Here is a 24597-nt window from a genome sequence, read left to right on the forward strand (position 1 = left end):
ATGAGGCAGTGCAAGTTCAGGTGATGGAGGTAACTAGCTTGTTTGGCTTTCCCATTTGGTTGGGCTTGTTGCGCAGTGAGAGATCAGCATGAAAAGAGGTACAGAAGTACAAAAAGGTATGCAATCCAGTATCCGGAAACGAGAGTTGGTGTGCATATTTAGGACAGCTAGCCTGCAAGAATTGTCAAAGACGGAGAGGGTGGAGTTTCTAACTGGATTGCAGCCTTGGTGGGGGGAGTGTTGCCCATGTTGCTGTTTGGGAATCTGCTACCTGATGTGACTATTGACTGTTTGCCTCCACTTACATTCTGCTTCAAATGTGTTAGGTGGGCGTTTTTGTGGCCTGACCAGGGTCCCACAGTGATCTGGCTGGGGGCCAGAGACTAGCTGCCTGCCTGCTGGCGCTTAGCCATGCCGGTGGCTCTGGGCAGTGCTGCCCTCTGGGAGTGGGCTTAGCTGGCCAATCATGCCAACTGGGCATGCTCTGGGGTGGGGGGGGTGTTAAAGCACAGTGCGGCAAGGCGGACACCCTCTCTGCCAGTTTGCTCAGCACTGGTGGTCTTCCTTTGCCCATGCACAGCGAGCGCCACAGGAGGTGCTCTCGGGCGCATTTCTAGACCATGCAATTGGAAGTGAGTCGGGCCCCAAGTGACCAGCCTCCAATGAGAACTGAGGGACCACCTTGGAAGATGCTCCCAAATCATCTTCAACATGCAGAGATCCATTAGCAGACAAGTCAGTACGGAAAGGGTTCCTTGAAGGTAGAATGTTTCCCTACTCGCTGCCTTAGGCAATATGTGGGCATGTGCTCACTTTGACTGAAACAGAAGCTAAGGATGGGTGAATCTGGCCATTTGAGTTTCTCATCTTTGCAGTCCTCAGTTCTCCACATTTCCATATCAGTTTGGGGGTGGGGAGAGGTGTTTTGCTGTAGAACAGAGCATGAGAACAGGGGGTGCCAAATTTTAGTGTCACACAGGGCGCCACTGAAATTAGAAAGTGCCAAATCCACCGCTGTCAACACAGAAACACTGGAGAAAATGATTAGCTATATGTGGGTTATTTCTGAATTTATTCTCAGGGCATGAAAGGGAAGCCCCTCTATCTGTTCAGATTCTAAATGAACGCATGGTTTGTTGATATCTTCCATAATAACTGGAATAGCTAAGCTGATTTGCCAGGTAGCACAATACTAAATTTGGGGTTCCCCTGCTGCACTGTTTATTTAACATATTTATTCCCTGTTTCCCCATCCACCTTGTATTTACCATTGTTAAAATAATAAACAAAAACTAGCAGAAGCCTATAAAACAATTTGTGATTAAAGAATAAGATTATTTTATAAAGGCAACAGGCCTGGCTCCTACAGGTACCAACTTATTATTAGGGTTTGTTCCCCCTGCAACTTTGGCCACAGGCTGACACCTTTCCAATGCAACGACCTGCCAAGTATTTTGTAATGGATAAGTCCATGGCAGAACTACTCAGTGAATTAAAAGCTTGTAAATAATAGAGACCAGATGCAGAAAGAAGGCTCTCAAATTTATGTAGTAATCTGTTGAAATATGCTGACAGAACTGACCAGTAAGATAAACCATCTCTTACAGGTCAGGCTACTGCCAGGTAAAAGGTTAGGGCTGCCTCTGAAGACGGTTCGGAAACTTCAGCTAGTGCCAGGTTGCTCACTGGTAGACGGTTTGAGCATATTACACTGATCCTGGTCTGACTGCACTGGCTACCAGTTAGTTTCTGGGCCCAATTCAAAGTGCTGGTTTTGACCTATAAAGCCTTAAATGGCTCAGGACCACAATACTTCAAGGACCGCCTCTTTCCATATGAACCTACCTGTACCCATCATCTCCTGAGGCCTTTCTTCATGTGCCTCCTCTTCGAGAGGCCCAGAGGGTGGCAACATGAGAACGGGCCTTCTCTGCAGTGGCTCCCCATCTGTGGAATGCTCTCCCCAGGGAAGTTCACCTGGCGCCTTCATTATACACCTTTAGGCACCAGGCAAACTTCCTTTGTGGAAACCTATCTTCTCCCATCAAACTAATTGAAGGACCACTTCTCCCCAAAGAACCTGCCCCATATTCTGCAGTCATAACTGGGGGCCCTGCTCCATGTCCCCTCCCCACCATCTTCAGAAGAAAAGTGTGTGGAGACCAGAGATAGGACTTTGTCAGCTGTGGGCACCCAGGCTCTGGCCTGGACTTCCCTTCCATCTCTTTCCAGAACCAAAACTTGATCGGATTGAATTTGGGGTTGAGGATGGCCACTTAGGTTTTTCATACTTTTTAAATTGAGTAATTATTTGTTGACTTTAGAGGCATTTTAATGTGTTTTATTCCTCCCCTGCAAACCTCCATGCTACCTTTGCTCCTGAAGAAGAGACAGTGGTTTGGGAAGGAGCTACAGTGTGGTTCTTCCAATGTTACTTTGAGCTCACGATGTAACTATATTTTTTCTGAGCAGGGCAGGAAAGCGTTGCCTTGCAATGGCTCCTGGGCTGCTAGAAGTGCCCTGCGCCCGGTGCCTCATCAGCACAGATACCATCAATTCTTTTGATCTCCTTTGTGGTTGTTTGCAGAATGTCTCAGGTACACCAGGTCATAGCCAATAAGAAAGAGAATGGAGGGCAGGTGTGAAATTGAACTACTTGTCTGTGCAAATGTTACCTGCAGTGACACTGGAAGTGCTAACAGTCCCTCCATCAGTAACAAAAGTAGGAGGCCCATTAAAGTTTTGGTGGCCTTACAGGATGGCTCCAGAGGCCCCTTGGGAGGAAAGCATTTTGGATCTATCTCCCCCCACAAAAAATCTCCCCTGGCGGCTCCTTGAGTTGATTGCACTCGCTTCCTTTCAGATAATATAATTAACCCCCAACACCTATGCAGCAAAGACTACATCTAGGAAACTGGAAGGGGGATGTTTAACACCTCCTCTTCCACAGTGGCACAGTTCTGCTATGTGGGTGCATTTAGCTTCTTTAAAACATTCAGGAAAGCTGACTGCACTTCTCCTGCTTATCTTGTCTAATTGTGTCCTAAGGATGCCACCTATGACGGGAACTTCCTGTTTCACATCCTACCTCTGCCGAAAACTCCCTGTTGCCTTAGATGAGTCACCATTTCTTGGTGCCGCCTGCAACATGAGGGTGAACATTCTGGTTGTCAGAATTCATCAGTGCTTTGAACACTTAAAATAAAGGGGGGGGAGGCTATCAGTTGTGACCACGGATGGTTGTGCGCTCCTGTTATTGAGATCCGACTGTCTCAAGAGACAATGGAGAAGTGGGCAATTTACCACCATCAGGAGCAACGCCTCAATGCCTTCCACATTCCCAGCATGTTCACACTCTTGTCTCAGCGATGTCTACACTGGTTTTGCACTAGGGTTTTACATTTCTGCTTGTGCAAGGTGCATATCTGATTTCTGGCAAGGCATCCTACCCACTGCAGCCTCTCATGCCCCTAACAAGAGCTGTTCTTGTGGCTTGGGGGATTCTTTGTAGGGCATATAGCAAAGAGGCTGCAGCACAAAGGGGGAATTAGTGAAAACTGGATGCTTAGCCTTGTGCTAATATTACAAGCTTATATTAATAAGGGCTACTACGGAAGGGCTCAGAGAATTTCCTTACCTCAAACTTACTCCAAGTTAGTTTCTAAAAGGTGCTCTTTCTCCCCCCCTCCTAGAAAATACAGCTTGTCTCATAGAAACTGCAGCCCTTTCACGCGCCGAAGCTGTAGACATTCTCAACCGTCTCTTCCTTTGGGAGTGGGTGGAGCAGAAGACAGGAGTGTGGTCATATTTTATCCAGGCAGGATGATGGAAGAGAAAGCAATTGCTGAGCCTGTGTGGAGCTTTTCGCCACCTCCACTCCTGCGTTCCTGAAACTTGACACCTCCACTAAATTTGTTTTGTTTTGCTTTGTTCCAAAGCGCTCAGACTTCAGATGAAGGTGTCTTGACATTCACATTCATTATGTGAATGAACTGTGAAAAGAAAAGAAAAAAAGCCCGGCTAAACTCTTCTTTGTGATATTAATCCACAGCTGCGTTTTGGAATAAAACTGCTGCCATTCTTTCCCTCTGATCAGAAGCCCACAGATCATCCCACACAGTCTCCGGGGCTAACTTCAGAGGGGTGGGTGGGAAGTAGCCACTTCACGTTGAAAAATGGGATTCCAAGTCAGTCCTTCCCAACTTGCAATTCTCCAATAGGCCACGGAGTCCTCTATGGGGAGAAAGGCACAGTAGTGTTCCCATCATTTAACACAGTAGAATCATATCCTGGGAACCAGATTGGCTTCATTTAACACCGGCTGGAGGACGTCTGTAAATAAAAGCTTCAGTTTCCTTCATGTGGCAAAGAAACATTCGCTTTGGGGCAGATGTGGTTGGGAACTTGTTTTACCCTGTTATGTTCTTGGCTTTCCGTGCCAGCAATTTAAATGTGAGCACCGAAGGTTGTTTGAGACAGCGCAAGCTGTGGTAATTATTCCGTTTCTCAGTTTATCGCTCCTCATAGCAGATGTCTCTTGGGATGAAGTTGCTGCAGAGGAAATAAAGAGACGGAAGGTGGAAAAATAGTTGGGAAAGCGGATGGAAGCAGGTAACTTTATCTCAGTGGAGCAGGGCATCCTGAGATTATCTGAATTGGAAGAGACCTGTGCGAATCAGGCATATTAATTCACACCTGTAGAGGTCCAGGCAGAAATCTGTATGCTGGCTCCCAAGAAACCTGCTGAAACTGAAGCGTGTGAAATATTTTGACAGCCCCAATACTACATGCCTTAGGCCCCACTACAGTTTAATCCACATGAACCTGACCCCTTTGTGCAGGAGAAACTAAGAGACGCCGTGCTATGGCGTTTGCCCCTCCAGGTGACCTGAGCAGGTGAGTCTAACCACACACACTACTGCAGCAGGCTCCATTCGAGGCCTAGTCATAGTTTATCACATCGCATTCCCAGTAAACCATGGTACTGCTGACCTATGGGAAGCTGATTTATAATATAAATGGATATACTGCTTTTCTCCTATTGTAGCCTGGGCAGCTTATATTAAAAAAAGGTAAAGGTAAAGGACCCCTGACAGTTAAGTCCAGTTGCAGATGACTCTGGGGTTGCAGCGCTCATCTCGCTTTACAGGCTGAGGGAGCCGGCGTTCATCCGCAGACAGTTTTTCCTGGTCATGTGGCCAGCATGACTAAGCCGCTTCTGGTGAAACGGAACACTGAAACCAGAACAGCGCGCAGAAACACCATTTACCTCCCCGCTGGAATGGTACCTATTTATCTACTTGCACTTTTCGGTGTGCTTTCGAACTGCTAGGTTGGCAGGAGCTGGGACCGAGCAATGGGAGCTCACCCCGTCACGGGGATTCGAACTGCCGACCTTCTGATCAGCAAGCCCAAGAGGCTCAGTGGTTTAGACCACAGTGCCACCCGCATCCCGAGCAGCTTATAGCAAAAGGATAAAACACTATGATGTTGCCATATACAAATGTCACAGATTGTTATACTGTAATCAACACCATGGAAGCCAGTGGTGGTGAAGTTAAAAGATGTTACACATTAAAATCTAGCAGTTGTCAAGCTAAAATATGTTATACATCAAAAGCCCTTTGGGGTGAATGTATATCCCATTTCTGACAGAAAAGGCACAGGTAATGCTATCCAGGTACTTTTAAAAGCTCTGTCCATGGAGGGAGGGTGCAGGTCACATGTGACAGTCTCCTCCATTCACAGTCTTTCCACATTAGGAGGGAAGGTCTGAAAGGACCGAACTCTGTCTCCCTTGCAAAGAGCAAGTAATGCTGTAGTGACCAGAGTGTCAGGCTAGGATCTGGGAAACCAGGGTTCAAATCCCCACACTGCCATGAAGCTCACTGTGTGACCTTGAGCCAGCCACAGTTTCTCAGCCTAACTAATAACAATAACAATAACAATTTATTTGTACCCCACTCATCTGACTGGGTTTCCCCGGCCACTCTGGACGGCTTCCAACATTTATAAAAAACATAATAAAACATAAACATTTAAAAACCAACCTCATAGAGTTGTTGTGAGGATAAAATTGAGTGGGGGTGGGGGGTGAAGCATGTGCGTCACTTTGAGCTCCTCAGAGAAGCTGGACAAAATTGTAATGATAAATAAATAATAAATAAATTGGGAACCCTGTGTGTTTAGGGTTCCCAGTCACAGAACATTTTCAGAACACTGAATCAAAACTTTATAAGCTGCATTCAATTTCATCCCGACAAATGAGTGCAAGCACCATAACAGCATGTAAAACCCAGAAATTGGTTACAATGGCATTTTTTTAAAGGACTTCACCTGGTTTCAAAAGGCTCTTAAGTTAGGCACCAGGTGAGCCTTTGCGGGAAGGGAATCCCATAATCAGAGCAGCAGCATCAGAGATGCCCTCTTCTTCATCGCTGAAAGCTTCCACTTCTGAGAAGCCAGCCGTACTAGAAGTGCAGCAGGAGTGACAGGCTTCATCTTTATTGCACTTTACTGCATCTCTTTCATTGCTGCGCTGCCTGGATGCTGTTCAAAGTGGAAACTAGTTTAAGATGCTGGAAAACCAAAACAAAAAAGCAGAACCCCAAAGACACACCACCTGCCTTAGATGTACAAAACAGCCAAATGCACAATTGTTTCTCGAGTTTGGACACACTTCTCCCACCCACCTGCTCACTTATATCAGAAGAGATGGAAAGGGAAGTATATTAATTTGGGGAGGGAAGATGTGCGAGGACAAAGGTGGGCGTAAGTTGAAAGCAGTGGAAACAAGCCGGGGGGGGGAGGGGGAGAATAGCAGAGAGAAAGTGCAGCAGCAGCAGAGAAAGAGAGTGAGAGAGCCGGAAAGCAAGCCAAGAACGAGGAGCCCCTGGGCTCTGAAGAGCATATGATGTATGTTTATTCTTACCACAAACCAGAAGTATGTTCCCGTTTGAAATGGTTGAATCCACAGCTGTTTTAAAATCCCTCGGTACTTCTGAGACAAATGATCCAAGTCAGACTGTGCTAACAGGGTCAGCTTTAGAGCCAAGAGAGAACTGTGACTGATGCCGAATCATGGCAATTCCATCCCTTTTCGCATCAATCACTGCTCAGTGGAAATCCTGGGGGACTGTCAGGCTCTCATACAATGCTGTTTACATTAGAAGATGATGTAAAGCTCCACCTGAGATCCTCCACGGCTGCTGCCGGATTATAATCCAGGCTAGCCAGACGGGCATAGGCTGTTATTGTTCCAGCTGTGGGAGAGTGCTGGAAGGCACTGGGGAGCAGCTTCCTCAACCCACAGTTGCAAAGGGACAAGCAGCGATGCCCTGTAAAACTGACTCACTGTGTCATGTCTGCGGGGCAAATATTATCTCTCCATTCCAGTTACTATGAATGAAGAACCTTGGGGAAGGGGAAATTGTGTGCCCCAAACGGTCCCTGCAGTAGCTGCTCCTGATGTTGCTGTAATTGCTAAAAGAGCTTGAATGCATTTCTTCACAGCAGCCATCTTAATTCGCTTCCAAAAAGATTTACCGTAGGCAAAATGTTATTTTTACTCTTTGATTCATGCCCTAAGGTGATAAACTTGCCCTAAACACCAAAGTTAATCTATCACGGGTGTTTTATTTTTCTTTACCCTTTTTCTCTCTCCCTCGCTCTCGCCTGCTTTGATGACAGTCTCCCCTAGGAAAGCAAATAAGGATCTCCAAACACTGTGCAACTGAGAGATCAAATTGGAGTGTAAAACACGAACAAACAAAAAAAGTAATTCTACTGTATAGTGGATATCTTAGATCATAGGTAGGCAAACTAAGGTCTGGGGGCCAAATCAGGCCCAATCGCCTTCTAAATTCGGTCCACAGACGGGCCAGGAATCAGCAGTTTTTACATGAGTAGAATGTTTACTTTTATTTAAAACACATCTTTGGGTTATTTGTGGGGCATAGGAATTCATTCATATTTTTTTTTCAAAATATAGTCATCCCCCCACAAGATCTGAGGGACAGTGGACCAGCCCCCTGCTGAAAAGGTTTGCTGTACCCCTGTCTTAGTTATTAAAGAAAAGCCAGCCACATCTTGATCGATAGACTTCAAAGATCGCATCATCTAAGACAGTCCTAAATACCTGAATAGCAGAGCTGCCCTATACTTCCCACAGTAATTTTAATTCACTTGACAAAGTTTGGCGTGTGGCCCTCCGAAGATTGCCAGGCAAGGAATGTGGCCTGTGGGCTGAAAAAGTTTTCCTAACCCTGGGCTACGTGGTCAAAAAGTCTGGCCTAGTATATTTCCTATGTTTCTCAGATTACTATTTCATCATGCAAAAGGACTGTGGGGCCTTGCCTAGTCATTTTCGAAATCACAGGATTAATTAATGTCTGCAGCTTCCCAAGACCATTTTACTGCACAGTTTTCAGGTGCAGAAGCACCACAATAGCAATCAAAGCACACCCAGACTTTGCAAGTATTCTCTTTCTTTTTCACTTGTAAACATCCAGGAAAAACACACTGAGATGCTGAATTGCCTTAATTGCCCAGCAGTGGCAGAAGGTGAGTTGGCAGTGTTATCTTCAACCCACACAGACTGATTCCTCACCTCGCCATATGTCTGCTCAGACATTTGCTTGTCACCTGAACAAACTGCAGAGCAGCTTGGAAACTTCATGAAAGCAGCACTCCGTTTGCTAGAGATGTAATTAAAATGCCTCCCCACCCCTCACCCCGCCAGCCAGCTCCTGCTGAGGAATCCAAGAATATGGTTTTGTTGTTGCTGTTGCAACCCTTGCTTTTCCCTCCTGACTTTTTATCTGTTAGGATCTTTAATCTATTAAACAGACACTAAACAATATCCACTGTGATTCTTCAAGAAGTATTGTAGGAAACTGGTGGGCATGTCTGCATTCTTGTGGGAAAAACCCTGCTAAATCAAATCAGGAGTGAGCAACCTCAGCTTAATTCCATGCAGTCCATGGCCTACTTTCATGTAGGCAAAAATGTGGGGAAAGGGGTTGTACCATCTATTTTTGGCATTGGCTCTATCCACATTTGCCTCTGGAGTAAAGATCTTTTAAGCATTTGAAAAATTTGTTAGGAGAATTCATGTATCTTTTCATTAGCTGTCTCTAGGTCCATAGGCAAGTCCAGTACAATGTCAAACAGCCAGAGGATGTAACGGCTTGCAATATTATTGTTTTTTTCCCATCACTCTGTTTTCGGTAACAATCAGAATGGATCAGTCATTTCTCAGTATTATCCAGTGACTATGCTGCATCTAACAACAAATGTTGTCTACCTTAGCAACTGGCATTATAATATCCATATTACACTGCTCTGTGTTATGTATCTCTTCTTGAACCAGTTAGCTCGAGAAACAAGGAGAACAGCTAACCCTTTTCAGTTTTGGGGTAAACTCAATGAACAAGGATACATTTAAAAATTGCACAAAAAATTGTAGGTGTTATATGATTGCCAGCTGTGTGCTGTGTAAATCTGTTCAGATGAAATTGAATGGCACTGACTATAATAGATGGTCAGATTTGGGATTAGGCCAATGGAAAAGAGGAAGTTGTTCTTTACCAGCTGATACACATTTTAATTTATAGTGTAATGAATGATTCCAATTAACCCTGTTTAGAGTGGCCAAATAAGGCTTAAGTACGAATACAGGGACGCGGGTGGCGCTGTGGGTAAAAGCCTCAGCACCTAGGGCTTGCCGATCGAAAGGTCGGCGGTTCGAATCCCCGCGGCGGGGTGCGCTCCCGCTGCTCGGTCCCAGCGCCTGCCCACCTAGCAGTTCGAAAGCACCCTCGGGTGCAAGTAGATAAATAGGGACCGCTTACTAGCGGGAAGGTAAACGGCGTTTCCGTGTGCGGCTCTGGCTCGCCAGAGCAGCGATGTCACGCTGGCCACGTGACCCGGAAGTGTCTCCGGACAGCGCTGGCCCCCGGCCTCTTGAGTGAGATGGGCGCACAACCCCAGAGTCTGTCAAGACTGGCCCATACGGGCAGGGGTACCTTTACCTTTACCTTTTACGAATACAGTCACTCAGTCTGGAATTACATACAATATTCAACAACATATATTGCTTGTTCCATCTGTGTATAGTGGGTGCCAGCCATTTCTCAACTTGGATACTGTTTCACAGAACAGGGCTGGTCATGCTCTGAGTTACTGTGGTGCAGGAATTTAATATTTTGGTGACTTGAAGGAGAAACTCTTCTGCTTGAAGGAGAAACAGAAAGCAAGGAGGCAAGGAAATAAAAAGAAAACATTGTGTTGATGATGTGTGGGTAGCACAAGGAAAGAAACCTATTTTCTGCTATTCAGACTGCATAGAATTCTAAGAAATTCCATCAGATATTTTGAATTCCCCCCCTCCCTCTTTCCCTGTGTCCTGTTCATTCATGAGCTGTGAGATATAGGAGCTCTTTCACTCCTTAATCCACATCAGGAGACCTGGTGGCATTCCACTTTCACAGTATGATCCGTTTGCCTATGAAGGTGACCCTGCAGCTCCAGGCTCTATGTTCTTCAGACATGCCTGCATTTTGATGCCATGATGATGCACAACAGCCTGAAGAAACTGAACAGAATTTAAGATCATATTGATTCTTACAATTATCAGAAGATCTGCCACTAAAATACAAGAAGCAGAGAGACAAGAGTCCAACTCTAGGTTTTAAAACATAAAAATAAAGTCTAGATTTTTTTGAAAGCCTTTTTTCCAGTAGATACATGTGGCATGTTAAATAATGCTCTCAGTTGAACTATACCCCTGTGTAGAAATTATCTGAACTGATACACTTTTGTTTCCCATAGCTGTGCAAAACTTCCTGATCCTTGCCCTTTTACCAAAAGAAAAAAGGGGAGGGGAGAACTTCAGGTGTTACTGTCTTGTAGAAGGAGAATCAATTTAAGTCAGCCTAATATTTGATCGTGCGTAAACACTGTGAGCTGCTAGGTCTGTGCTGAAGTTTAGGGTTTCTGTTTTGTTTTGCTTTTTTAAAAAAATAAATAAAATAAAATAAACATTTTCTCCTTGAATGTGAGCGCATCTCACTCTGGGCAATGCAGAGGCCTGTGAGGGCGTTCAAGTGTTTAACTGGGCCCACCCTAAATTAGAACATCAAGACAAAAGCAGACATCTGAATATGAACAGGCTCTTTTCAGCACCTCCTCTCAGCAAACTGAATAGTAGATAAAAGGGGCCTGAGGGGAGTTTGGAGTCCATTATTTATCTATCCCCAGGGGCCCTTCCCCCATTTGGTGGTTCTATACACTGGGCCAGATTGGGCTTTTAAATCTCAGACTGCGGGAGGGCAGAGCCGCACTATGGCAAGAGGAGAGCCAAGAGCAGTTCTGCTTCCAAAAGCGTTTTATAGGCCGAAGCCGCTTGCGTGGCCTTTTCTACGACCCATTGTGAATGGGGCCCAGGCCATAAGGCTTCGGCACTGCTGCTCGGCTACCCCCATCGCCTTGGCAACAGGCCTTTGGAGTAAACCTTTTGTAGGACTGTCCGTCCTACTTTACATAGGACTGTCCTCTGTCTGAAGGCCTTGTCCTTTGGAAAGGCTGCTTAGTCCAAGCAACCCTAAGAAGGGAGAGCAGGAGAGGCCCATGAATGTGTGAATCTGGACAGCAGACTGAGCAGGCACACAAATCACCCGGCCACAGGCTTCTCCGCTGTGATGGGATGCACTCAGTTTCTTTTTAAATGTCTACTTTTGCACCTATGTTTCTGAACTAGCAGGTGCAGATTTTATTTAAATGCATTGCCTCCTTGTAATGTAGAATTGTCTATTAAAGGATATAACACTTGGGTGGGGAATGTGTTTAGAGGCCACAGTGGTTATGGTGGTCAGGCTTCACTGCAGGGCCAATCCTGTACAAGTTGTCACTCACTGATCCAAACACATTCGGATGAGCACGTGGCCAGCCAGGGGTTTCACTCACTCAAATGCACACCTGCACTTACACCGTTTTTGCAGCAACAATGGGAAATTTAAAAGAAAAGGAATAATACATGGTGCTTTTTTATCCTCAGGAGACTTATCGCCAGTCTTCTGTTGGTTTTATACGAGCTTACAGGCATGGCTTTCCCCAAAGAATCCTAGGAGATGTCGCTAAGTGGGAATGCTGAGATTCCTAGTCCCCCTGAATTCATCTAAAAAACTACATTTCCCAGAGTTCCCTGGGAAAAGGAAATTGTTTGTAAACCACTTTTTGTATAGAGATGCCCTAGGTATTATTGGCTGTTCTCTACACCTGAGGGCCTCCAGACGTTTTGGGCTACAACTCCCATCAGACCCAGCCAGGCTGCTGTAGTGCAATAGCCACACTCTTTACGAAGGACAGCAGCATGCGGAGAAAATGAAATGCAGTCTCTAACCCTGCAGTGTTCTTGCAAACAAGTACTCAGGCAACAAGGTATCCTGAAGTCTGGTGTGCCAGCAGGTAAGGGACACAGTCCCAAGGGCAAAGCAGCCAAGCCATAGTTCATCAACAGAGGAAGCTGAGTAGAAGTAGAATTGTTGCCTTGCTTCCTTTTTATCCTTCCCAATCTTGATTGCTGCACCTGAGTTTGCTCCAGCTGAGTAGCTGTGTCTCTCATCTTAATGAAGCATGTGATTCTCACCTGCCCTGAGTTTAATCCCAGAACTAACAAGGCCCATGATCTCCACCTAGTCCAGTAGTGAGCTAGGCTTTTTTTCCTTGCCTGAGTTAGTCTCCTGGAGTGTGCTTCCTGCTGTTCCTGGTGTATCAGAGCCAGCTGTGCCTGTGAAGATGGAGTCACCTCTGTTCTGGTGAGGTGTCCCCCTCTCCTGGCTCCCCTGAACTGTCAGCTGTCCCTGCAATATCCTCTGATGTCTGGTGAGTACCTCCTAAGTCCCCAACCTTCCCTTCTCCATCTTCAGCTTGTCTCAGTCTATACCAGTCCTGGCTACACCCCTCGCCAGGATCCCTTTACCCTTCCTCGGTGTCCAGCCAGTTCAAAGTGTCCTGCCATTTTAAAGTGCATTTGTTAAAACTGAAGTAATGGTTTGTCTGATTGTGGCCTCTGTTCCCATATGTTCCCATAATGTCACTTTGAAAATCTTTGCACTGGGAAACAAAAGAAAGAACCAACTGAACTCTGCTGCCATTTTGGATCCCTATTGGCCAGGAATATAAACACAGAAAACAGAAACTAAAAGACTGGGAATCAGTTTGGCTGGCCCCCAATTTTTGAACATTGGCATTACTTCTGGATTCTCTCCATACTGAGCTTTAGGGAAATATGCAACACTCAGTATTTTTGTGTGTTATATTCAGTGCTTTTTTTCTTAAAAAGTTTAGGGGTACTCTAATTTTGACTCAAGAAAATCACCATTTTATAGTTCAAATCAGGAAAAATAAATACAGTAAATGGACAAAAGTACACCGAACATGCATTACTCATATTGAAATACTGCCCCTCAGTGAGGCCAAACTTTCATTAGTAAAACACCACACATCCACACTGTTTCACACATTAAACACTCGCTTCCATCTGAGACTCGGAAAACATTGTGACAGGAAATCAGGGGTAGCAACAGAACTGACAATTCACCATGCTATTCAATGAAAATGACAATTCACCATGCGAGAGAAGAAACTAAAACTTTTTTTTAAAAAAAATTATTTCTTCTCCCATTAGATTCATAAAATGTTTAGGGGTATGAGTACCGCTGCATCCCCCCAGAAAAAAGCCCCATTTCTATTCACTTTTACATGTCCATTCTTTGGGAAGCTGTCAAGCTGGACACTTCAAACTTTGAAATGCCGTATCTGTGATTGCCGGGATACTATTTCAAACTTGCTGAAGTAAGGTTAAGCTGACTTCAAGAACCAGTTTGCTTTATTTATTAAATAGAGTCTATTTTAGGAACTTTGTTAGGGTTTTTTCTGCACTATTTGAATTCAGTAGGGAGGCTAGGTGGGAGTTCATTTTAAGCTGGGTTGGCGTGATCTTCAAACCTTCCTTCTTCCTACCCACCTTGTGCTGCTCAGCGTTTGAATGGGTTCTTTTTTTCTAGAACTCACAAATGGATATGGGAGGCAAAATGAACCTGCCTAGCAGCAGCATCGATAACATTCCTCCTATTTATTGCAATTATTTATATCCACTCTTTCAGGACACTAATCTTTCCAAGGTGCCTTATAAGGAACATAAAAAAAGACTTTAATGAAATCACAGTAGTAATATTAAACTATCACAATTCATCAGAATCCTTTCCACAGAGCACATGGTGGTAGAAAGGGCAGAGAGGGCAGGGAAGAGACAGTTGAGCTAGAGAAGGCCATGATTTTTTTCCACCAGCTTTCCTTGTTTCTCTCCTAGAATCATTCCCAGAAGAGAGCTGGTGGAAATTTGCCCAGGGTGTGAGTCTGTGAGCAGAGAAATATCCAGCTGGAGCCGGCTCTGAGATGGCCTTCATCTGCCTCCCTCAGACATTTATGTGGCACCTCCAAAGTTCACTGGGAGCTCGCTCTTAAGAGTCCATTCACACAACACAGCAATCATTGCAAAGGAACTGTAGAACCTGCAGATTGGGTTCCCAGTTTATGTTGAACCTGCTCTGTGTACCTGCTATGATACAGAAGATTCAGATTCTGGAGCACTGACACAAATAGCTGAAAAACGATGTTCACAATGGTTTACATAAACAATGCCTGCCATTAGATTCGTACAGCGAGCCGATAGATCTACTATTTTCTAGCAGCTAGTACCCATTTAGGTGGTCTTCTGAATAGACCCTAATTCAAATGTAGCTTGAAAGCCTGTTTACACAGATCATCACATGTCTGCAGAAAAGTAGGACAGACTTGGTTATTAATCTGCAGTTTTAAGTAATTCACCAACAAGTTAAACATTCTTCAGGTACCCAGCTCAAGTGATAACAGTTGAATAGTTTTCTGCGTATTAAGTAGTCTTAGATTTAAGCCCCTTAGACCTTTTTTTTTCTAATTAGCAGTGACAGGTATAGCTGAGATGTTTCAGGTATGCATATTCAGCAAGTGAGTTATATTATAAATCCAGATTTTGGAATATTTACATGTTAACGTCATAAAAGCTTATCTCCAAAGCCCTAAGCACTAGACATCGGCTGTTAGTATCCATGTTGTTTGGCACCTGAAGGATCATTCAAACTTAGTTGTTTCTGTGGAAGATCTGCAACCACAGGAATATTAATATGTAGTGATGTGTTAGTATATGCTGTGTGTGTGTGTGTGTGTGTGTGTGTGTGTGTGTGTGTGTGTAGAACAACAATACAATAATTATGGTAACTCTAAACAAATATTGTTTCCCTTCCTTACCTTTTTTTTTAAAAAAAACACATCCAACCTTTCCCTTCCTGCTTACCTTCCCAGAACTCCTTAACTGCAAGCTTCCCCAAATTTGATGGCTATATCCCAGGTGAATATACATTTGGAAAACTGTAAGCCTTCTGTACACAACTCCAGTTGAGATGAAGGCACCTGAGATTTCTCTGCTTCTGTTACTTATATTTTCTTAGGCAGTAGTATTCTCTCTGCAAAATTGCACAGCATAGTAAAGAGGTGTGTACTCACCAACCAATGAAAAGTTAGCAGGATTGGCGATGGGTCCTCCCAGAGGCAAGGTGCTGCTGCATAGAAGGTTCTTTCACATGCCACCACTCCTCAAACTTCACCTCGTGTTGGGACCACAATAAGGGCTTGCCCTGCAGATGAATTGTTCCTTTGGATATTTGGGTCCTAATACATTTAGGGCTTTATATGTTAGCACAGGGTGGCAGGTTGTGCTGTGGTCTAAGCCACTGAGCCTAGGGCTTGCTGATCAGAAGGTTGGCGGTTTGAATCCCCGCAACGGGGTGAGCTCCCGTTGCTTGGTCCCAGCTCCTGCCAGCCTAGCAATTCGAAAGCATGTCAAAGTGCAAGTAGATAAATACGTACCATTCTGGCAGGAAGGTAAACGGTGTTTCTGTGCGCTGCTCTGGTTTCACCAGACGCAGCTTAGTCATGCTGGCCACATGACCCGAAAAAACTGTCTGCAGACAAACGTCGGCTCCCTCAGCCAGTAAACGAGATGAGCACCGCAACCCCAGAGTCGTTCATGACTGGACTTTACTGTCAGGGGTCCTTTACCTTTACCTTTTATGTTAGCACAGGGGTCACCAACCTAAGGCCTGTGGGTCAGAAGCAGCCCGTGGAGGTCGTCTGACCAGCCCACTAGCCGCCCCTGAACTGAAGTGCCCGCTCATGCACTGCGCTAAACCGGCGCAGTGCGACACAGGGATTCGCTTCCGCGGTGCCGGAAATTGTGTCTGTGCACGCGCAGATGCTGGGAATCACATCTGCGCAGACACAGACGCCAAAAATTGTGGGCGTGCACACAATCCAGCCCACAGAGGGATCTTGGCAGGACCGATCCAGCCCATTGCTGACCCCTGGGTTAGCATAAGCAATTTGAATTGGGCTTGAGAATGAATCATTAATCAGTGCAGATCCTTTGAAAGTGGTGTGATAGAAGTCTGGTTAAGAGCACCCATCCTAGTTGCTATACTTAATCCCAAGAGAGTTCCAGGACCTGGTTTGTGATGCAAGTTTTGGTGAATCATACCGCTCCAAAATACAGTATATACGTACGTGAATAAGGGGGTACAAAACAGTCACATTGGCTTCATAGAATAGAATCATAGAGTTGGAAGAGACCACAAGGGCCATCGAGTCCAACCCCCTGCCAAGCAGGAAACACCATCAGAGCACTCCTGACATATGGTTGTCAGGCCTCTGCTTAAGGACCTCCAAAGAAGGAGACTCCACCATTTGGCAGCAAATTCAAAGAGGAATATTATAAAGACAAAAAATAAGGGGACTATGAAAAAGGAAGCTGAAAGTCAAGGGTGCCAGTTCTCTCCAGAAAGCTTGATTTATTCAAACTTCCATAATATTTACATATTTCTCAGATCAGGAAAGGCTCTACCAAGCCCAAGATGCTGACAAGCAGATGTAAGAAATTTATTATTAAGAATAATGTGCTTTTATTAAAGCTTTTTCATACTGCAATAAGGTAAAATAAACTAATCTAAATAAAAACAAAAACAGAAGGAGAAAAGAAAAGGTAATTTGGAAAAAAGATTTATTTAAGAAATTTTATAAACTGCAGTCAAAAACTCTAAGCAGTGTACATAAAATAGTAAAATAATTATCAATAATATACAGAGAAAATCAGCAAAATTTAGAAAAAAATTATACATAACTAAATTATATGCCCAGATAGGGTTGCTAATATCTATAGCTATAGCTAAAGTTAGTAGGCACCTAAAACAATATAGCGAAGGTGCCTGCTAATAGTCAGCATTCTGCACTAAGTGCAGTTTCCAAACTCACCACACAGAGTGCACTGCAATACTCCAGTCTTGAAGTTAAAAAGTTAAAAGTTAAAAAGTTATAAAATACATACTTACCAAGTGTGTAGAACAGGGGTCAGCAACCTTTTTCAGCCGTGGGCCGGTCCACCATCCTCAGACCATGTGGTGGACCGGACTATATTTTGAAGGGCGGGGGGACACGAATTCCTGTGCCCCACAAATAACCCAGATATCCATTTTAAATAAAAGCACACATTATACTCATGTAAAAACACGTTGATTCTTGGACCGTCCGTGGGCCGGATTGAGAAGGCGATTGGGCCGCATCCGGTCCCTGGGCCTTAGGTTGCCTACCCCTGGTGTAGAAGAACAAGTCTCGCTGGAGAACAACATGCTTCTCTGCAAGGTAGAATCCTGTCTCTCTAACCTTTTGAGAATGTCACTAAGCATGTAGATAGGCTGATCAGTAGACCCTGTGCACTTGTACTCCAGCAAGTTCCAGAAATAGCCAGTTAGGCCTGCAAACTGTGCAGAGTTGCCCCGAGACAATAGCCGATGGATGGCGGCTAACAGATTGAGGTTGAATCCTGACAAGACAGAAGTACTGTTCTTGGGGGACAGAAGGCGGGCAGGTGTGGAGGATTCCCTGGTCCTGAATGGGGTAACTGTGCCCCTGAAGGACCAGGTGCGCAGCCTGGGAGTCATTTTGGACTCACAGCTGTCCATGGAGGCACAGGTCAAATCTGTGTCCAGGGCAGCTGTTTACCAGCTCCATCTGGTACGTAGGCTGAGACCCTATCTGCCTGCGGACTGTCTCGCGAGAGTGGTGCATGCTCTGGTTATCTCCCGCTTGGACTACTGCAATGCACTCTATGTGGGGCTACCTTTGAAGGTGACTCGGAAACTACAACTAATCCAGAATGCGGCAGCTAGACTGGTGACTGGGAGCGGCCGCCGAGACCATATAACACCGGTCTTGAAAGACCTGCATTGGCTCCCAGTACGTTTCCGAGCACAATTCAAAGTGTTGGTGCTGACCTTTAAAGCCCTAAACGGCCTCGGTCCAGTATACCTGAAGGAGCGTCTCCACCCCCATCATTCTGCCCGGACGCTGAGGTCCAGCGCCGAGGGCCTTCTGGCGGTTCCCTCATTGCGAGAAGCAAAGCTACAGGGAACCAGGCAGAGGGCCTTCTCGGTAGTGGCGCCCGCCCTGTGGAACACCCTTCCAGCAGATGTCAAGGCGATAAACAACTACCTGACATTCAGGAGACATCTTAAGGCAGCCCTGTTCAGGGAAGTTTTTAACGTGTGATATTTTATTGTATTTTTGGTTTTTATGGAAGCCGCCCAGAGTGGCTGTGGAGGCCCAGCCAGATGGGCGGGGTATAAATAATAAATTATTATTATTATTATTATTATAAGCTCAGATTCAGTATAAGGCAATATCCGAAATGCTTAAAAAACAAAAACACCGTACGCAGAATATCACCCTGTATACATCTTTATGAGAGTAGGAAGTCTGACCTGGTGTGATTCCATTGACAGATACCACTTCCTGGCAGTGATCTGCTCAAGCGTTTTTCTGCTCTGGTTTTTCATTCTCAGGTTGTTGGGTTTTTTTGAATTTCTGTTGCTTGATTTTTGCTGTATGTATCGCTTTCTATCATGTTGCATGCCATTCTGGGAGCTCTTGTAGGCTTTAAATGCCCAAAGAAATAAGCAAATGAGCTGCTGCACCCCTGTGAATCGGTCGTACTGGTCAAATGTTAGTTCCTTCATGTGATTATGTCCATGGGAACAACTCCCTGTACAGAAAGTTTTAAGTTCAACTGGGTGAGAAAGCAAGAGGGCGTTACATTGGCTTGCCCGTCACTGGAAGTACAGTTACGCCAGTACAGTAGCAAAAATGCAACTTTAAATATTACAACCAGAACAAACAAATAATCACCATGTTTGACAAGAGTGGGGCAAACAGTCATGAAGTAGGAGGAGGTAAAAAAGAGCATTTACTCATGTTGCAACCGTTAGGTTCCATTAGCAGTTAACCAGGTGTAGGCTGTGTGAATATTTTAAGTCTAATTTAATTTAGCACTTGCATGAGGTGTATGCTATTTATAAGCAAGTAACACCAAATGCTTCCCTGGGACTTGTAGCAGGTGGGAGCCAATTTAGCTCCGAGTCAGTGCACACTGTGCATAATTCAGAGTTTTCTCTCTTTGCCTTGGAAGGCAAAGCTGGGAGATCTGTGTGTGTACCCACGAGGCAGATCCAAGCAACTGTAACAGAAGAGATCAGAAAAAGTCACCTAACTGAATTGACACACCTGCAAACAAGTTTTGTGAATGTCACTCCCCTGTCTGGGCTAGACAGTCTGAGGGTTTGTTTTCTCTCTCCGGAATTCATATGAGAAATGTGGAAGTGGTTTATATTCCCCCTGGTCGCCTGTCGCTTCTTGAGAAGGGATTTTGGTACATTTCCTGGGACATAAAGAACTGGTGCCCCATTGGCCATGCAGGAAGCCTTGGAGAAAACGGATGTTCTGTGCTCTGCGAGAGGCGAGGGCTGTGCCTGGAGATGGTGCTGCAGCTTCTGGCCTGAGCACAGAGCAGTGTCTAGACTCTGTGACTTTTATTAGCTCTAATTCAAGTTGGAGTCATTCATGGCTCCAGCCAAGTAACCGGAGTAACAAAACAGAATAGGAGAGAGGGACAGCAGGATGATAGGTTTAGGCTGGAGGGATTCATACCCACTGAAATGTTCTCGGTGGGAGACAGTACCATCAAGCAATTAGATTATAAACAGGACAGAAGAGCTGATGGTATTGGAGAGAGCAGTTAGGTCAAATAACTCCTGCAGGCAACTGGTTCTAAAAAAGTGGTCATAAGATCTGGTTGGCAAAGACAGAAGGCATTGATCCAAAGCAGCGCCAAACACTTTCTCTTTATATCAAGCCATTTGCAAAGTATTTGCTGCAACCTTGAATTAAGTTACTTGGGAGTAATCCCCATTAAAGTCAGTGTAATGCTGCCAAGTAAACATCCTTTGGGTCAGGATGCAGAAGTGGCTGAAGTGATGGAGGAGGACATGTTTGCTGTTAAGGCTTCTAGTATGTTCCTCCAAAATGAAGCTACGGGACAAAACAGAGTGAAATATAAACCACATGAGCAAGCTAGCTATCTAGCACAAAGATCCACATGATATGAGTTTGAATGTGACTTTTTTCTGGGTATGCTGATTAACTAGTGACCTCTATGCACCTTGAAAGTGAAAATACTACATGCGGATATAACATCTGCATAATGTTCTGGGCAGAGCGGAGCAAATGTTTGGCAGGAGATGATTCAGACCAGGACTGCTTCACAAGACCAGTTTTGGCACTTACCTTATAGCTATGCCATTGCAATCTTCCCACTCAATCTTATTTGTTCATGCCTGTGTTTCTAGTCCTGTGAAAAAAGTTGTAGTTTAACCGGTGACCCACACTTCCGTCTTCAGGCAGTATTTTTGGCATTGCTACAAAATGTTTGTTTGTTGTCACTTACTGCAACATTTTTTTGTCTCAACTTACAACTAGATGATAGATATAGATAGATAGATACCATATTATGATGTATTAAAAGAAACATTATTAATTGAAAGTACTCGTTCTGAGTACATTTCCTACACCACTGGGCAACCTGAGACCAGCCAACATTATACATTTAAAGAATATCCAGTAGACATTGAAAGCACATTAGCTCCCCCAAACAATACTGTGAACTACAGCTCCCAGGACTCTTTAGGGGAAGTCATGCATTTTAAATGCACATTAGATGTGATTTAAATGTATTGTGCTGCTCTGCCTGTTGTTTCTCTACCCAGCCTACCTGATAGGGCTGTTGTGAGCATGAAGAAGGAATAAACCCTTGTACACTGTCCTAAGTTCCCTGGAGGAACAAATGCGATAGACAAAGAAATACATACAAATTAGCATGTTTTCAAGATTTCCTTTATGAGGGCGTAAAACAGGAAGGAAGGAAGGAAGGAAGGAAGGAAGGAAGGAAGGAAGGAAGGAAGGAAGGTGAAATTGGTATTTCAGAAAGATTCCTCCGCCAAGTGAAAATATCTCTGCACAATCCATGCTGTAAATTAAGAAGTGCCTGCCAAACCTTTAGCAGGCTATTCTTTGTGGAGCTGCATGCAAACTCCATTTACTACGTTGAGTTGACGCATGCAAGGCTGAAGGTGTTAATTTGTTTGTGTCTGAAGCCCAAGTCTGCATTCTGCCTGTAACTGCTGGGCCCTGACTGTAAACGTGACTGTCACGCTGCCTTGGTCTTTAAATATCTGAACTCGAAATAGATGCCTGTGCAACATGTTAGGCCTGGCCCCATTGTTTTGCGAGACAGTGTTATTCATTTAGCTTCGGCCAGCTGCTCTCTATATTCAGCTTAGAGGAACAGACTGGAATTTATAACCAGACAGGCAGGCTCAGAGGTTACAGGCTGTTCTCTAAGCTGATAGGAATACAGCAAATAGACACCCACTGGAAATGTGTGTGGCTTCCAGAAAAATATGTTTGCAAAGTAGGATAATTTCCCCAACCCCCCTTAAAAGATTAGATGAAACACTATTTTCAGCACCAAGAGCCTTGCCGGCTACTGAATGGTGGACAAGCCACGTCTAGCAGGATATGGCAGTGTGAACTGGTGTTTTTAAGTATTCAGGGGCAGGGAATTGAACTCTTTTGCTGAATGGGAAGGGGATCCACTGAAGAATGTTTGATCAGGTTTCCCCCTGGTGGTTGACTCAAAGCAATGCTTAAATCCAACCACCACCAAGTTCCAGGCTTAACCTGAGTTTGTTGCAACAGCCATAGCACACTATTGCATGAAACAGGAGTGGGCATAAAATGGGTGGTTTGCAGGGATGCAACCACAGGAAGAAGCATGCAAACTTCACTCCCAGTCTTGGGCATTTTTGCACCAGAAACATGAAATCCTGCTTTGGAATGGAGGAATATTGTTTAAAATTATACAGCGAGATGCAGAAAGGAGGCAGGCAAATGGCACCCTCTAGAAATAAGATGCTTTGGGGACTGTTTACATCACAATGAGAAACATTGCTTGTCCTCCTGCTCCCTTGCAGTTTGCAGTGGAAGGTTTCCCCTTATTTACATTTTAGCACATTTTAAGTTTCTAGCCCTTATTGTGGCAGAGACATCTGAGTTCTGGCGTATGGGGGCAAGTGAGAATGGTGGGGGAGGAGCTACAGCCCCATCTGACATCCTCCACAGTCACCTACGGACACACCATTCATGGAAGACAATCTTACTTGACTATGAGCGGTCGCCAGAGAAGAAGACAGGCAACCATTTCAGTCAGGTTAGCAGTCTGGGTAAATGGGACGGCAGGAACACAGCAAGTCAAGAAGCAAGTAAGAAAGTGGACACAACTGGACACAACACTTTAGTGGAACTATTGGGGCACTTCACCAAATAGTTATAAGTAAAGATGCAGAATATGGTTTGTTACTTATGGCTATCGACTCCCCAAGTCAAGAGCTTTCTGCGCAAAGTAGAGCTTAGGTTTCTGCTAGATGGCTTGTACGAAGTGCCTGTAATTCTAGTCTCTGTCTTAATATCCAAGATCCAAGCACAATTCTCTGTTCGCCAGATCACACCCTGTCTGTGTGAGATTAGCATAAATGGGATGGGAGGAAGTTCCATTCTCTGCTTCTTCATACAAGGCCAGATCCCTTATCTTATTTCTGTTTACAAGGGTGTGATATTTCAAGTCCCAGTTGTTTTTATTTCACATTGTTAAAAAATGCAGAACCATAGGAGAAAGAAACCATTGTCACCCCCATAAAACACCTTACTGCAAGCCTGCACAACATCAGATCCAGGCGCCAACTTCAACCTCCTCCTTGCCAATATGCAACTCCCTGGGAGAATTCTAAATAGTCATTGTTTGTGTGAGAACAGCTAAGGCCCACCCATAAGAATAGGGCATAAAGAAGCAAGAGTGCATGTGTTGCTTTTGCCCTGGATTCAAAGGCACACTATGATACTGCTAGTGTTTTGCATGACCCATCTATGGTATATCTTTCAGTGTAGGAATTGCTGCAAGACTGGAAAAACCTAAGCACTGTTATATTAAAGCAGTTTCCAGTAGGTGAATTGTGGGGAGGCTGAAGATGCTAAAAGAGGAGACTGATGCTGTATACATGCCATACTTTTAAAATATATGACTTCCCCCAAATAATCATGGGAACTGTAGTTTGTTCAGGGTGCTTGGAATCATAGTTCTTGTGGAGGTAAACAATGGTTCCTAGGATTCTTTGGGAGAAAAGTCGTGCTTTAAACGTATGGTCTGTACACAGCCTGAGGAAATGTGGGATAGAGAAAGAATAGAAATAATAAGCATAGCAGAGCCAAAGGTACAGAGTGACTTGAGGTGGTGTAGAGGGAGAAGAGAGAGTGATGTGGATCAGACACACAGAGAGAGAAATGTGATACCTGTTGCTGTAAAAGAGGGAAACAGATGAGGGAGCAGACTGGCAATAGTGAAGAGAGAGTACAAGGCGAGTTGTTTTAATATCAGTTTCAGAGGGCCCTACTTGTGTGGCTGCCTCTGTGAATAAATAGCCTAGCTGACATTAGAGACAGGGCCTTCTCAGAAGTGGCTCCTGTCATATGGGCAGTGCTTTTTTTCTAAAAAAAATGTTTAGGGGTACTCTCATTTTGACTCAAGAAAATCACCATTTTATAGTTCAAATCGGAGAAAATAAATACAGTAAATGGACAAAAGTACAAAAAGATTCACAAAATGTTTAGGGGTATGTGTACCCCTGCGTCCTCCCAGAAAAAAATCACTGCATATGGGATTCCCTTCCAAGAGAACAAGGCTAAAGCTATAGACTTCAAAGGTAGCTTAGAAATATATGAGATAACAGAAAAAAGGAGGGAGGTTAATAAGGAGAGTGGTTCAACAGTACAGTAGTGCAGCACGAATAAAGAGGGTTTAAAAGAGAAAGAGTTCAAAGGCAAACCCTGAATTAAAATTGTAACAAAAATTCTGTGGTTAATATAGTGATGTAGCCCACTTCATAAAAATATTAAAGTGTGACCCACAGAGTGACTTAATAGTTTGCATCCTTGACTTAAACTGTATGAATAGTATTAAAAGCATGAACTGGATGGGAGATATCTCTGAGGGCAGCTCTTTTAAAT

At 44.5% G+C, this 24597-nt stretch overlaps 1 long non-coding RNA gene across 1 annotated transcript; it reads right to left on the reverse strand.

Moving 5' to 3' along the window:
• Window positions 1-1329: 1329 nt before the first annotated feature.
• On the reverse strand, window positions 1330-13569 carry LOC309515722. The gene is made up of 3 exons (XR_014212628.1): window positions 10785-13569; window positions 6337-6549; window positions 1330-4551 (listed from the first exon to the last, which is right to left on the reverse strand). It is a non-coding gene; the product is annotated as an uncharacterized lncRNA (long non-coding RNA).
• Window positions 13570-24597: the final 11028 nt, after the last annotated feature.

The sequence above is a fragment of the Podarcis vaucheri genome, assembly GCF_965113315.1.
Source record: "Podarcis vaucheri genome assembly, chromosome: 12".
Taxonomy (NCBI): domain Eukaryota; kingdom Metazoa; phylum Chordata; class Lepidosauria; order Squamata; family Lacertidae; genus Podarcis; species Podarcis vaucheri.